The sequence below is a fragment of the Protomyctophum parallelum genome (assembly GCF_964188405.1).
Source record: "Protomyctophum parallelum genome assembly, chromosome: 13".
NCBI lineage: Eukaryota > Metazoa > Chordata > Actinopteri > Myctophiformes > Myctophidae > Protomyctophum > Protomyctophum parallelum.
In genome coordinates, this window is record NC_139708.1 from 20,288,584 (window position 1) to 20,304,369 (window position 15,786).

Sequence of the window (15,786 nt, forward strand, 5' to 3'; positions counted from 1 at the left end):
ACAGTATGGGCTATAGCCCATGTTCAAAAATGATGAAAAACGAGGTTAACTTTGTTTTTCAAAATTTCAAAAAACGATGGGCTATTACCCATGTTTTTTTTTTTTTTTTTTTTTTTTCAAAACCTCAAAAATGATGAAAAACGGCGTGCTATAATATGCCGTACGGTATGGGCTATAGCCCATGTTCAAAAATGATGAAAAACGAGGTTAACCTTTTTTTTCAAAATTTCAAAAAACGATGGGCTATAACCCATGTTTTTTTTTTTTTCATTTTTTTCAAAACCTCAAAAATGATGAAAAACGGCGTGCTATAGTATGCCGTACAGTATGGGCTATAGCCCATGTTCAAAAATGATGAAAAACGAGGTTAACTTTGTTTTTCAAAATTTCAAAAAACGATGGGCTATAACCCATGTTTTTTTTTTTTTTCATTTTTTTCAAAACCTCAAAAATGATGAAAAACGGCGTGCTATAGTATGCCGTACGGTATGGGCTATAGCCCATGTTCAAAAATGATGAAAAACGAGGTTAACCTTTTTTTTCAAAATTTCAAAAAACGATGGGCTATAACCCATGTTTTTTTTTTTTTTCATTTTTTTCAAAACCTCAAAAATGATGAAAAACGGCGTGCTATAGTATGCCGTACGGTATGGGCTATAGCCCATGTTCAAAAATGATGAAAAACGAGGTTAACTTTGTTTTTCAAATTTTCAAAAAACGATGGGCTATAACCCATGTTTTTTTTTTTTTCATTTTTTTTTCAAAACCTCAAAAATTATGAAAAACGGCGTGCTATAGTATGCCGTACGGTATGGGCTATAGCCCATGTTCAAAAATGATGAAAAACGAGGTTAACCTTTTTTTTCAAAATTTCACAAAACGATGGGCTATAACCCATGTTTTTTTTTTTTTTCATTTTTTTCAAAACCTCAAAAATGATGAAAAACGGCGTGCTATAGTATGCCGTACAGTATGGGCTATAGCCCATGTTCAAAAATGATGAAAAACGAGGTTAACTTTGTTTTTCAAAATTTCAAAAAACGATGGGCTATTACCCATGTTTTTTTTTTGTTTTTTTTTTTTTCAAAACCTCAAAAATGATGAAAAACGGCGTGCTATAATATGCCGTACGGTATGGGCTATAGCCCATGTTCAAAAATGATGAAAAACGAGGTTAACCTTTTTTTTCAAAATTTCAAAAAACGATGGGCTATAACCCATGTTTTTTTTTTGTTTTTTTTTTTCAAAACCTCAAAAATGATGAAAAACGGCGTGCTATAGTATGCCGTACAGTATGGGCTATAGCCCATGTTCAAAAATGATGAAAAACGAGGTTAACTTTGTTTTTCAAAATTTCAAAAAACGATGGGCTATAACCCATGTTTTTTTTTTTTTTCATTTTTTTCAAAACCTCAAAAATGATGAAAAACGGCGTGCTATAGTATGCCGTACGGTATGGGCTATAGCCCATGTTCAAAAATGATGAAAAACGAGGTTAACCTTTTTTTTCAAAATTTCAAAAAACGATGGGCTATAACCCATGTTTTTTTTTTTTTTCATTTTTTTCAAAACCTCAAAAATGATGAAAAACGGCGTGCTATAGTATGCCGTACGGTATGGGCTATAGCCCATGTTCAAAAATGATGAAAAACGAGGTTAACTTTGTTTTTCAAATTTTCAAAAAACGATGGGCTATAACCCATGTTTTTTTTTTTTTCATTTTTTTTTCAAAACCTCAAAAATTATGAAAAACGGCGTGCTATAGTATGCCGTACGGTATGGGCTATAGCCCATGTTCAAAAATGATGAAAAACGAGGTTAACCTTTTTTTTCAAAATTTCACAAAACGATGGGCTATAACCCATGTTTTTTTTTTTTTTCATTTTTTTCAAAACCTCAAAAATGATGAAAAACGGCGTGCTATAGTATGCCGTACAGTATGGGCTATAGCCCATGTTCAAAAATGATGAAAAACGAGGTTAACTTTGTTTTTCAAAATTTCAAAAAACGATGGGCTATTACCCATGTTTTTTTTTTGTTTTTTTTTTTTTCAAAACCTCAAAAATGATGAAAAACGGCGTGCTATAATATGCCGTACGGTATGGGCTATAGCCCATGTTCAAAAATGATGAAAAACGAGGTTAACCTTTTTTTTCAAAATTTCAAAAAACGATGGGCTATAACCCATGTTTTTTTTTTGTTTTTTTTTTTCAAAACCTCAAAAATGATGAAAAACGGCGTGCTATAGTATGCCGTACAGTATGGGCTATAGCCCATGTTCAAAAATGATGAAAAACGAGGTTAACTTTGTTTTTCAAAATTTCAAAAAACGATGGGCTATAACCCATGTTTTTTTTTTTTTTCATTTTTTTCAAAACCTCAAAAATGATGAAAAACGGCGTGCTATAGTATGCCGTACGGTATGGGCTATAGCCCATGTTCAAAAATGATGAAAAACGAGGTTAACCTTTTTTTTCAAAATTTCAAAAAACGATGGGCTATAACCCATGTTTTTTTTTTTTTTCATTTTTTTCAAAACCTCAAAAATGATGAAAAACGGCGTGCTATAGTATGCCGTACGGTATGGGCTATAGCCCATGTTCAAAAATGATGAAAAACGAGGTTAACCTTTTTTTTCAAAATTTCACAAAACGATGGGCTATAACCCATGTTTTTTTTTTTTTCTTTTTTTTCAAAACCTCAAAAATGATGAAAAACGGCGTGCTATAGTATGCCGTACAGTATGGGCTATAGCCCATGTTCAAAAATGATGAAAAACGAGGTTAACTTTGTTTTTCAAAATTTCAAAAAACGATGGGCTATAACCCATGTTTTTTTTTTTTTTCATTTTTTTCAAAACCTCAAAAATGATGAAAAACGGCGTGCTATAGTATGCCGTACAGTATGGGCTATAGCCCATGTTCAAAAATGATGAAAAACGAGGTTAACTTTGTTTTTCAAAATTTCAAAAAACGATGGGCTATAACCCATGTTTTTTTTTTTTTAAATTTTTTTCAAAACCTCAAAAATGATGAAAAACGGCGTGCTATAGTATGCCGTACGGTATGGGCTATAGCCCATGTTCAAAAATGATGAAAAACGAGGTTAACCTTTTTTTTCAAAATTTCAAAAAACGATGGGCTATAACCCATGTTTTTTTTTTTTTTCATTTTTTTCAAAACCTCAAAAATGATGAAAAACGGCGTGATATAGTATGCCGTACAGTATGGGCTATAGCCCATGTTCAAAAATGATGAAAAACGAGGTTAACTTTGTTTTTCAAAATTTCAAAAAACGATGGGCTATAACCCATGTTTTTTTTTATTTTAATTTTTTTCAAAACCTCAAAAATGATGAAAAACGGCGTGCTATAGTATGCCGTACGGTATGGGCTATAGCCCATGTTAAAAAATGATGAAAAACGAGGTTAACCTTTTTTTTCAAAATTTCAAAAAACGATGGGCTATAACCCATGTTTTTTTTTTTTTTCATTTTTTTCAAAACCTCAAAAATGATGAAAAACGGCGTGCTATAGTATGCCGTACAGTATGGGCTATAGCCCATGTTCAAAAATGATGAAAAACGAGGTTAACTTTGTTTTTCAAAATTTCAAAAAACGATGGGCTATAACCCATGTTTTTTTTTTTTTTCATTTTTTTTCAAAACCTCAAAAATGATGAAAAACGGCGTGCTATAATATGCCGTACGGTATGGGCTATAGCCCATGTTCAAAAATGATGAAAAACGAGGTTAACCTTTTTTTTCAAAATTTCAAAAAACGATGGGCTATAACCCATGTTTTTTTTTTTTTTCATTTTTTTCAAAACCTCAAAAATGATGAAAAACGGCGTGCTATAGTATGCCGTACAGTATGGGCTATAGCCCATGTTCAAAAATGATGAAAAACGAGGTTAACTTTGTTTTTCAAAATTTCAAAAAACGATGGGCTATAACCCATGTTTTTTTTTTTTTTCATTTTTTTCAAAACCTCAAAAATGATGAAAAACGGCGTGCTATAGTATGCCGTACGGTATGGGCTATAGCCCATGTTCAAAAATGATGAAAAACGAGGTTAACCTTTTTTTTCAAAATTTCAAAAAACGATGGGCTATAACCCATGTTTTTTTTTTTTTTCATTTTTTTCAAAACCTCAAAAATGATGAAAAACGGCGTGCTATAGTATGCCGTACGGTATGGGCTATAGCCCATGTTCAAAAATGATGAAAAACGAGGTTAACCTTTTTTTTCAAAATTTCACAAAACGATGGGCTATAACCCATGTTTTTTTTTTTTCATTTTTTTCAAAACCTCAAAAATGATGAAAAACGGCGTGCTATAGTATGCCGTACAGTATGGGCTATAGCCCATGTTCAAAAATGATGAAAAACGAGGTTAACTTTGTTTTTCAAAATTTCAAAAAACGATGGGCTATAACCCATGTTTTTTTTTTTTTTAATTTTTTTCAAAACCTCAAAAATGATGAAAAACGGCGTGATATAGTATGCCGTACAGTATGGGCTATAGCCCATGTTCAAAAATGATAAAAAACGAGGTTAACTTTGTTTTTCAAAATTTCAAAAAACGATGGGCTATAACCCATGTTTTTTTTTTTCTCATTTTTTTCAAAACCTCAAAAATGATGAAAAACGGCGTGCTATAGTATGCCGTACAGTATGGGCTATAGCCCATGTTCAAAAATGATGAAAAACGAGGTTAACTTTGTTTTTCAAAATTTCAAAAAACGATGGGCTATAACCCATGTTTTTTTTTTTTTTCATTTTTTTCAAAACCTCAAAAATGATGAAAAACGGCGTGCTATAGTATGCCGTACGGTATGGGCTATAGCCCATGTTCAAAAATGATGAAAAACGAGGTTAACCTTTTTTTTCAAAATTTCAAAAAACGATGGGCTATAACCCATGTTTTTTTTTTTTTTCATTTTTTTCAAAACCTCAAAAATGATGAAAAACGGCGTGCTATAGTATGCCGTACGGTATGGGCTATAGCCCATGTTCAAAAATGATGAAAAACGAGGTTAACTTTGTTTTTCAAATTTTCAAAAAACGATGGGCTATAACCCATGTTTTTTTTTTTTTCATTTTTTTTTCAAAACCTCAAAAATTATGAAAAACGGCGTGCTATAGTATGCCGTACGGTATGGGCTATAGCCCATGTTCAAAAATGATGAAAAACGAGGTTAACCTTTTTTTTCAAAATTTCACAAAACGATGGGCTATAACCCATGTTTTTTTTTTTTTTCATTTTTTTCAAAACCTCAAAAATGATGAAAAACGGCGTGCTATAGTATGCCGTACAGTATGGGCTATAGCCCATGTTCAAAAATGATGAAAAACGAGGTTAACTTTGTTTTTCAAAATTTCAAAAAACGATGGGCTATAGCCCATGTTCAAAAATGATGAAAAACGAGGTTAACTTTGTTTTTCAAAATTTCAAAAAACGATGGGCTATAACCCATGTTTTTTTTTTTTTTCATTTTTTTCAAAACCTCAAAAATGATGAAAAACGGCGTGCTATAGTATGCCGTACGGTATGGGCTATAGCCCATGTTCAAAAATGATGAAAAACGAGGTTAACCTTTTTTTTCAAAATTTCAAAAAACGATGGGCTATAACCCATGTTTTTTTTTTTTTTCATTTTTTTCAAAACCTCAAAAATGATGAAAAACGGCGTGCTATAGTATGCCGTACGGTATGGGCTATAGCCCATGTTCAAAAATGATGAAAAACGAGGTTAACTTTGTTTTTCAAATTTTCAAAAAACGATGGGCTATAACCCATGTTTTTTTTTTTTTCATTTTTTTTTCAAAACCTCAAAAATTATGAAAAACGGCGTGCTATAGTATGCCGTACGGTATGGGCTATAGCCCATGTTCAAAAATGATGAAAAACGAGGTTAACCTTTTTTTTCAAAATTTCACAAAACGATGGGCTATAACCCATGTTTTTTTTTTTTTTCATTTTTTTCAAAACCTCAAAAATGATGAAAAACGGCGTGCTATAGTATGCCGTACAGTATGGGCTATAGCCCATGTTCAAAAATGATGAAAAACGAGGTTAACTTTGTTTTTCAAAATTTCAAAAAACGATGGGCTATAGCCCATGTTCAAAAATGATGAAAAACGAGGTTAACTTTGTTTTTCAAAATTTCAAAAAACGATGGGCTATAACCCATGTTTTTTTTTTTTTTTTTTTTTTTCAAAACCTCAAAAATGATGAAAAACGGCGTGCTATAGTATGCCGTACGGTATGGGCTATAGCCCATGTTAAAAAATGATGAAAAACGAGGTTAACCTTTTTTTTCAAAATTTCAAAAAACGATGGGCTATAACCCATGTTTTTTTTTTTTTTCATTTTTTTCAAAACCTCAAAAATGATGAAAAACGGCGTGCTATAGTATGCCGTACAGTATGGGCTATAGCCCATGTTCAAAAATGATGAAAAACGAGGTTAACTTTGTTTTTCAAAATTTCAAAAAACGATGGGCTATAACCCATGTTTTTTTTTTTTTTCTTTTTTTTTTAAAACCTCAAAAATGATGAAAAACGGCGTGCTATAATATGCCGTACGGTATGGGCTATAGCCCATGTTCAAAAATGATGAAAAACGAGGTTAACCTTTTTTTTCAAAATTTCAAAAAACGATGGGCTATAACCCATGTTTTTTTTTTTTTCATTTTTTTCAAAACCTCAAAAATGATGAAAAACGGCGTGCTATAGTATGCCGTACAGTATGGGCTATAGCCCATGTTCAAAAATGATGAAAAACGAGGTTAACTTTGTTTTTCAAAATTTCAAAAAACGATGGGCTATAACCCATGTTTTTTTTTTTTTTCATTTTTTTCAAAACCTCAAAAATGATGAAAAACGGCGTGCTATAGTATGCCGTACGGTATGGGCTATAGCCCATGTTCAAAAATGATGAAAAACGAGGTTAACCTTTTTTTTCAAAATTTCAAAAAACGATGGGCTATAACCCATGTTTTTTTTTTTTTTCATTTTTTTCAAAACCTCAAAAATGATGAAAAACGGCGTGCTATAGTATGCCGTACGGTATGGGCTATAGCCCATGTTCAAAAATGATGAAAAACGAGGTTAACCTTTTTTTTCAAAATTTCACAAAACGATGGGCTATAACCCATGTTTTTTTTTTTTTCATTTTTTTCAAAACCTCAAAAATGATGAAAAACGGCGTGCTATAGTATGCCGTACAGTATGGGCTATAGCCCATGTTCAAAAATGATGAAAAACGAGGTTAACTTTGTTTTTCAAAATTTCAAAAAACGATGGGCTATAACCCATGTTTTTTTTTTTTTTTTTTTTTTTCAAAACCTCAAAAATGATGAAAAACGGCGTGATATAGTATGCCGTACAGTATGGGCTATAGCCCATGTTCAAAAATGATGAAAAACGAGGTTAACTTTGTTTTTCAAAATTTCAAAAAACGATGGGCTATAACCCATGTTTTTTTTTTTTTCATTTTTTTCAAAACCTCAAAAATGATGAAAAACGGCGTGCTATAGTATGCCGTACAGTATGGGCTATAGCCCATGTTCAAAAATGATGAAAAACGAGGTTAACTTTGTTTTTCAAAATTTCAAAAAACGATGGGCTATAACCCATGTTTTTTTTTTTTTTCATTTTTTTCAAAACCTCAAAAATGATGAAAAACGGCGTGCTATAGTATGCCGTACGGTATGGGCTATAGCCCATGTTCAAAAATGATGAAAAACGAGGTTAACCTTTTTTTTCAAAATTTCAAAAAACGATGGGCTATAACCCATGTTTTTTTTTTTTTTCATTTTTTTCAAAACCTCAAAAATGATGAAAAACGGCGTGCTATAGTATGCCGTACGGTATGGGCTATAGCCCATGTTCAAAAATGATGAAAAACGAGGTTAACTTTGTTTTTCAAATTTTCAAAAAACGATGGGCTATAACCCATGTTTTTTTTTTTTTTTTTTTTTTTTCAAAACCTCAAAAATTATGAAAAACGGCGTGCTATAGTATGCCGTACGGTATGGGCTATAGCCCATGTTCAAAAATGATGAAAAACGAGGTTAACCTTTTTTTTCAAAATTTCACAAAACGATGGGCTATAACCCATGTTTTTTTTTTTTTTCATTTTTTTCAAAACCTCAAAAATGATGAAAAACGGCGTGCTATAGTATGCCGTACAGTATGGGCTATAGCCCATGTTCAAAAATGATGAAAAACGAGGTTAACTTTGTTTTTCAAAATTTCAAAAAACGATGGGCTATTACCCATGTTTTTTTTTTTTTTTTTTTTTTTTCAAAACCTCAAAAATGATGAAAAACGGCGTGCTATAATATGCCGTACGGTATGGGCTATAGCCCATGTTCAAAAATGATGAAAAACGAGGTTAACCTTTTTTTTCAAAATTTCAAAAAACGATGGGCTATAACCCATGTTTTTTTTTTTTTTTTTTTTTTCAAAACCTCAAAAATGATGAAAAACGGCGTGCTATAGTATGCCGTACAGTATGGGCTATAGCCCATGTTCAAAAATGATGAAAAACGAGGTTAACTTTGTTTTTCAAAATTTCAAAAAACGATGGGCTATAACCCATGTTTTTTTTTTTTTTCATTTTTTTCAAAACCTCAAAAATGATGAAAAACGGCGTGCTATAGTATGCCGTACGGTATGGGCTATAGCCCATGTTCAAAAATGATGAAAAACGAGGTTAACCTTTTTTTTCAAAATTTCAAAAAACGATGGGCTATAACCCATGTTTTTTTTTTTTTTCATTTTTTTCAAAACCTCAAAAATGATGAAAAACGGCGTGCTATAGTATGCCGTACGGTATGGGCTATAGCCCATGTTCAAAAATGATGAAAAACGAGGTTAACCTTTTTTTTCAAAATTTCACAAAACGATGGGCTATAACCCATGTTTTTTTTTTTTTCATTTTTTTCAAAACCTCAAAAATGATGAAAAACGGCGTGCTATAGTATGCCGTACAGTATGGGCTATAGCCCATGTTCAAAAATGATGAAAAACGAGGTTAACTTTGTTTTTCAAAATTTCAAAAAACGATGGGCTATAACCCATGTTTTTTTTTTTTTTCATTTTTTTCAAAACCTCAAAAATGATGAAAAACGGCGTGCTATAGTATGCCGTACAGTATGGGCTATAGCCCATGTTCAAAAATGATGAAAAACGAGGTTAACTTTGTTTTTCAAAATTTCAAAAAACGATGGGCTATAACCCATGTTTTTTTTTTTTTTAATTTTTTTCAAAACCTCAAAAATGATGAAAAACGGCGTGCTATAGTATGCCGTACAGTATGGGCTATAGCCCATGTTCAAAAATGATGAAAAACGAGGTTAACTTTGTTTTTCAAAATTTCAAAAAACGATGGGCTATAACCCATGTTTTTTTTTTTTTTCATTTTTTTTCAAAACCTCAAAAATGATGAAAAACGGCGTGCTATAATATGCCGTACGGTATGGGCTATAGCCCATGTTCAAAAATGATGAAAAACGAGGTTAACCTTTTTTTTCAAAATTTCAAAAAACGATGGGCTATAACCCATGTTTTTTTTTTTTTTAATTTTTTTCAAAACCTCAAAAATGATGAAAAACGGTGTGCTATAGTATGCCGTACGGTATGGGCTATAGCCCATGTTCAAAAATGATGAAAAACGAGGTTAACTTTGTTTTTCAAAATTTCAAAAAACGATGGGCTATAACCCATGTTTTTTTTTTTTTTCATTTTTTTCAAAACCTCAAAAATGATGAAAAACGGCGTGCTATAGTATGCCGTACGGTATGGGCTATAGCCCATGTTCAAAAATGATGAAAAACGAGGTTAACCTTTTTTTTTCAAAATTTCAAAAAATGATAGGCTATAACCCATGTTTTTTTTTTTTTTCATTTTTTTCAAAACCTCAAAAATGATGAAAAACGGTGTGCTATAGTATGCCGTACGGTATGGGCTATAGCCCATGTTCAAAAATGATGAAAAACGAGGTTAACTTTGTTTTTCAAAATTTCAAAAAACGATGGGCTATAACCCATGTTTTTTTTTTTTTTCATTTTTTTCAAAACCTCAAAAATGATGAAAAACGGCGTGCTATAGTATGCCGTACGGTATGGGCTATAGCCCATGTTCAAAAATGATGAAAAACGAGGTTAACTTTTTTTTTCAAATTTTCAAAAAACGATGGGCTATAACCCATGTTTTTTTTGTAATTTTTTTTCAAAACCTCAAAAATGATGAAAAACGGCGTGCTATAGTATGCCGTACGGTATGGGCTATAGCCCATGTTCAAAAATGATGAAAAACGAGGTTAACCTTTTTTTTCAAAATTTCAAAAAACGATGGGCTATAACCCATGTTTTTTTTTTTTCCATTTTTCTCAAAACCTCAAAAATGATGAAAAACGGCGTGATATAGTATGCCGTACAGTATGGGCTATAGCCCATGTTCAAAAATGATGAAAAACGAGGTTAACTTTGTTTTTCAAAATTTCAAAAAACGATGGGCTATAACCCATGTTTTTTTTTTTTTTTTTTTTTTTTCAAAACCTCAAAAATGATGAAAAACGGCGTGCTATAGTATGCCGTACGGTATGGGCTATAGCCCATGTTCAAAAATGATGAAAAACAAGGTTAACCTTTTTTTTCAAAATTTCAAAAAACGATGGGCTATAACCCATGTTTTTTTTTTTTTCATTTTTTTCAAAACCTCAAAAATGATGAAAAACGGCGTGCTATAGTATGCCGTACAGTATGGGCTATAGCCCATGTTCAAAAATGATGAAAAACGAGGTTAACTTTGTTTTTCAAAATTTCAAAAAACGATGGGCTATAACCCATGTTTTTTTTTTTTTTCATTTTTTTTCAAAACCTCAAAAATGATGAAAAACGGCGTGCTATAATATGCCGTACGGTATGGGCTATAGCCCATGTTCAAAAATGATGAAAAACGAGGTTAACTTTGTTTTTCAAAATTTCAAAAAACGATGGGCTATAACCCATGTTTTTTTTTTTTTTCATTTTTTTTTAAAACCTCAAAAATGATGAAAAACGGCGTGCTATAATATGCCGTACGGTATGGGCTATAGCCCATGTTCAAAAATGATGAAAAACGAGGTTAACCTTTTTTTTCAAAATTTCAAAAAACGATGGGCTATAACCCATGTTTTTTTTTTTTTTAATTTTTTTCAAAACCTCAAAAATGATGAAAAACGGTGTGCTATAGTATGCCGTACGGTATGGGCTATAGCCCATGTTCAAAAATGATGAAAAACGAGGTTAACTTTGTTTTTCAAAATTTCAAAAAACGATGGGCTATAACCCATGTTTTTTTTTTTTTTCATTTTTTTCAAAACCTCAAAAATGATGAAAAACGGCGTGCTATAGTATGCCGTACGGTATGGGCTATAGCCCATGTTCAAAAATGATGAAAAACGAGGTTAACCTTTTTTTTTCAAAATTTCAAAAAATGATAGGCTATAACCCATGTTTTTTTTTTTTTTCATTTTTTTCAAAACCTCAAAAATGATGAAAAACGGTGTGCTATAGTATGCCGTACGGTATGGGCTATAGCCCATGTTCAAAAATGATGAAAAACGAGGTTAACTTTGTTTTTCAAAATTTCAAAAAACGATGGGCTATAACCCATGTTTTTTTTTTTTTTCATTTTTTTCAAAACCTCAAAAATGATGAAAAACGGCGTGCTATAGTATGCCGTACGGTATGGGCTATAGCCCATGTTCAAAAATGATGAAAAACGAGGTTAACTTTTTTTTTCAAATTTTCAAAAAACGATGGGCTATAACCCATGTTTTTTTTGTAATTTTTTTTCAAAACCTCAAAAATGATGAAAAACGGCGTGCTATAGTATGCCGTACGGTATGGGCTATAGCCCATGTTCAAAAATGATGAAAAACGAGGTTAACCTTTTTTTTCAAAATTTCAAAAAACGATGGGCTATAACCCATGTTTTTTTTTTTTCCATTTTTCTCAAAACCTCAAAAATGATGAAAAACGGCGTGATATAGTATGCCGTACAGTATGGGCTATAGCCCATGTTCAAAAATGATGAAAAACGAGGTTAACTTTGTTTTTCAAAATTTCAAAAAACGATGGGCTATAACCCATGTTTTTTTTTTTTTTTTTTTTTTTTCAAAACCTCAAAAATGATGAAAAACGGCGTGCTATAGTATGCCGTACGGTATGGGCTATAGCCCATGTTCAAAAATGATGAAAAACAAGGTTAACCTTTTTTTTCAAAATTTCAAAAAACGATGGGCTATAACCCATGTTTTTTTTTTTTTCATTTTTTTCAAAACCTCAAAAATGATGAAAAACGGCGTGCTATAGTATGCCGTACAGTATGGGCTATAGCCCATGTTCAAAAATGATGAAAAACGAGGTTAACTTTGTTTTTCAAAATTTCAAAAAACGATGGGCTATAACCCATGTTTTTTTTTTTTTTCATTTTTTTTCAAAACCTCAAAAATGATGAAAAACGGCGTGCTATAATATGCCGTACGGTATGGGCTATAGCCCATGTTCAAAAATGATGAAAAACGAGGTTAACCTTTTTTTTCAAAATTTCAAAAAACGATGGGCTATAACCCATGTTTTTTTTTTTTCCATTTTTTTCAAAACCTCAAAAATGATGAAAAACGGCGTGCTATAGTATGCCGTACAGTATGGGCTATAGCCCATGTTCAAAAATGATGAAAAACGAGGTTAACTTTGTTTTTCAAAATTTCAAAAAACGATGGGCTATAACCCATGTTTTTTTTTTTTTTCATTTTTTTCAAAACCTCAAAAATGATGAAAAACGGCGTGCTATAGTATGCCGTACGGTATGGGCTATAGCCCATGTTCAAAAATGATGAAAAACGAGGTTAACTTTTTTTTTCAAATTTTCAAAAAACGATGGGCTATAACCCATGTTTTTTTTGTAATTTTTTTTCAAAACCTCAAAAATGATGAAAAACGGCGTGCTATAGTATGCCGTACGGTATGGGCTATAGCCCATGTTCAAAAATGATGAAAAACGAGGTTAACCTTTTTTTTCAAAATTTCAAAAAACGATGGGCTATAACCCATGTTTTTTTTTTTTCCATTTTTCTCAAAACCTCAAAAATGATGAAAAACGGCGTGATATAGTATGCCGTACAGTATGGGCTATAGCCCATGTTCAAAAATGATGAAAAACGAGGTTAACTTTGTTTTTCAAAATTTCAAAAAACGATGGGCTATAACCCATGTTTTTTTTTTTTTTTAATTTTTTTCAAAACCTCAAAAATGATGAAAAACGGCGTGCTATAGTATGCCGTACGGTATGGGCTATAGCCCATGTTCAAAAATGATGAAAAACGAGGTTAACCTTTTTTTTCAAAATTTCAAAAAACGATGGGCTATAACCCATGTTTTTTTTTTTTTCATTTTTTTCAAAACCTCAAAAATGATGAAAAACGGCGTGCTATAGTATGCCGTACAGTATGGGCTATAGCCCATGTTCAAAAATGATGAAAAACGAGGTTAACTTTGTTTTTCAAAATTTCAAAAAACGATGGGCTATAACCCATGTTTTTTTTTTTTTTCATTTTTTTTCAAAACCTCAAAAATGATGAAAAACGGCGTGCTATAATATGCCGTACGGTATGGGCTATAGCCCATGTTCAAAAATGATGAAAAACGAGGTTAACCTTTTTTTTCAAAATTTCAAAAAACGATGGGCTATAACCCATGTTTTTTTTTTTTTCATTTTTTTCAAAACCTCAAAAATGATGAAAAACGGCGTGCTATAGTATGCCGTACAGTATGGGCTATAGCCCATGTTCAAAAATGATGAAAAACGAGGTTAACTTTGTTTTTCAAAATTTCAAAAAACGATGGGCTATAACCCATGTTTTTTTTTTTTTTCATTTTTTTCAAAACCTCAAAAATGATGAAAAACGGCGTGCTATAGTATGCCGTACGGTATGGGCTATAGCCCATGTTCAAAAATGATGAAAAACGAGGTTAACCTTTTTTTTCAAAATTTCAAAAAACGATGGGCTATAACCCATGTTTTTTTTTTTTTTCATTTTTTTCAAAACCTCAAAAATGATGAAAAACGGCGTGCTATAGTATGCCGTACAGTATGGGCTATAGCCCATGTTCAAAAATGATGAAAAACGAGGTTAACTTTGTTTTTCAAAATTTCAAAAAACGATGGGCTATAACCCATGTTTTTTTTTTTTTCATTTTTTTTCAAAACCTCAAAAATGATGAAAAACGGCGTGCTATAATATGCCGTACGGTATGGGCTATAGCCCATGTTCAAAAATGATGAAAAACGAGGTTAACTTTTTTTTTCAAAATTTCAAAAAACGATGGGCTATAACCCATGTTTTTTTTTTTTGTTCATTTTTTTCAAAACCTCAAAAATGATGAAAAACGGTGTGCTATAGTATGCCGTACGGTATGGGCTATAGCCCATGTTCAAAAATGATGAAAAACGAGGTTAACTTTTTTTTTCAAAATTTAAAAAAACGATGGGCTATAACCCATGTTTTTTTTTTGTTCATTTTTTTTCAAAACCTCAAAAATGATGAAAAACGGCGTGCTATAGTATGCCGTAACGGTATGGGCTATAGCCCATGTTCAAAAATGATGAAAAACGAGGTTAACTTTTTTTTCCAAAATTTCAAAAAACGATGGGCTATAACCCATGTTTTTTTTTTTTTTCATTTTTTTCAAAACCTCAAAAATGATGAAAAACGGCGTGCTATAGTATGCCGTACAGTATGGGCTATAGCCCATGTTCAAAAATGATGAAAAACGAGGTTAACTCTTTTTTTTCAAAATTTCAAAAAACGATGGGCTATAACCCATGTTTTTTTTTTTTTTTCATTTTTTTCAAAACCTCAAAAATGATGAAAAACGGCGTGCTATAGTATGCCGTACGGTATGGGCTATAGCCCATGTTCAAAAATGATGAAAAACGAGGTTAACCTTTTTTTTCAAAATTTCAAAAAACGATGGGCTATAACCCATGTTTTTTTTTTTTCCATTTTTTTCAAAACCTCAAAAATGATGAAAAACGGCGTGCTATAGTATGCCGTACAGTATGGGCTATAGCCCATGTTCAAAAATGATGAAAAACGAGGTTAACTTTGTTTTTCAAAATTTCAAAAAACGATGGGCTATAACCCATGTTTTTTTTTTTTTTCATTTTTTTCAAAACCTCAAAAATGATGAAAAACGGCGTGCTATAGTATGCCGTACGGTATGGGCTATAGCCCATGTTCAAAAATGATGAAAAACGAGGTTAACCTTTTTTTTTCAAAATTTCAAAAAACGATGGGCTATAACCCATGTTTTTTTATTTTTTCATTTTTTTCAAAACCTCAAAAATGATGAAAAACGGCGTGCTATAGTATGCCGTACAGTATGGGCTATAGCCCATGTTCAAAAATGATGAAAAACGAGGTTAACTTTGTTTTTCAAAATTTCAAAAAACGATGGGCTATAACCCATGTTTTTTTTTTTTTCATTTTTTTTCAAAACCTCAAAAATGATGAAAAACGGCGTGCTATAATATGCCGTACGGTATGGGCTATAGCCCATGTTCAAAAATGATGAAAAACGAGGTTAACTTTTTTTTTCAAAATTTCAAAAAACGATGGGCTATAACCCATGTTTTTTTTTTTTTTTCATTTTTTTCAAAACCTCAAAAATGATGAAAAAGTGTGTGCTATAGTATGCCGTACGGTATGGGCTATAGCCCATGTTCAAAAA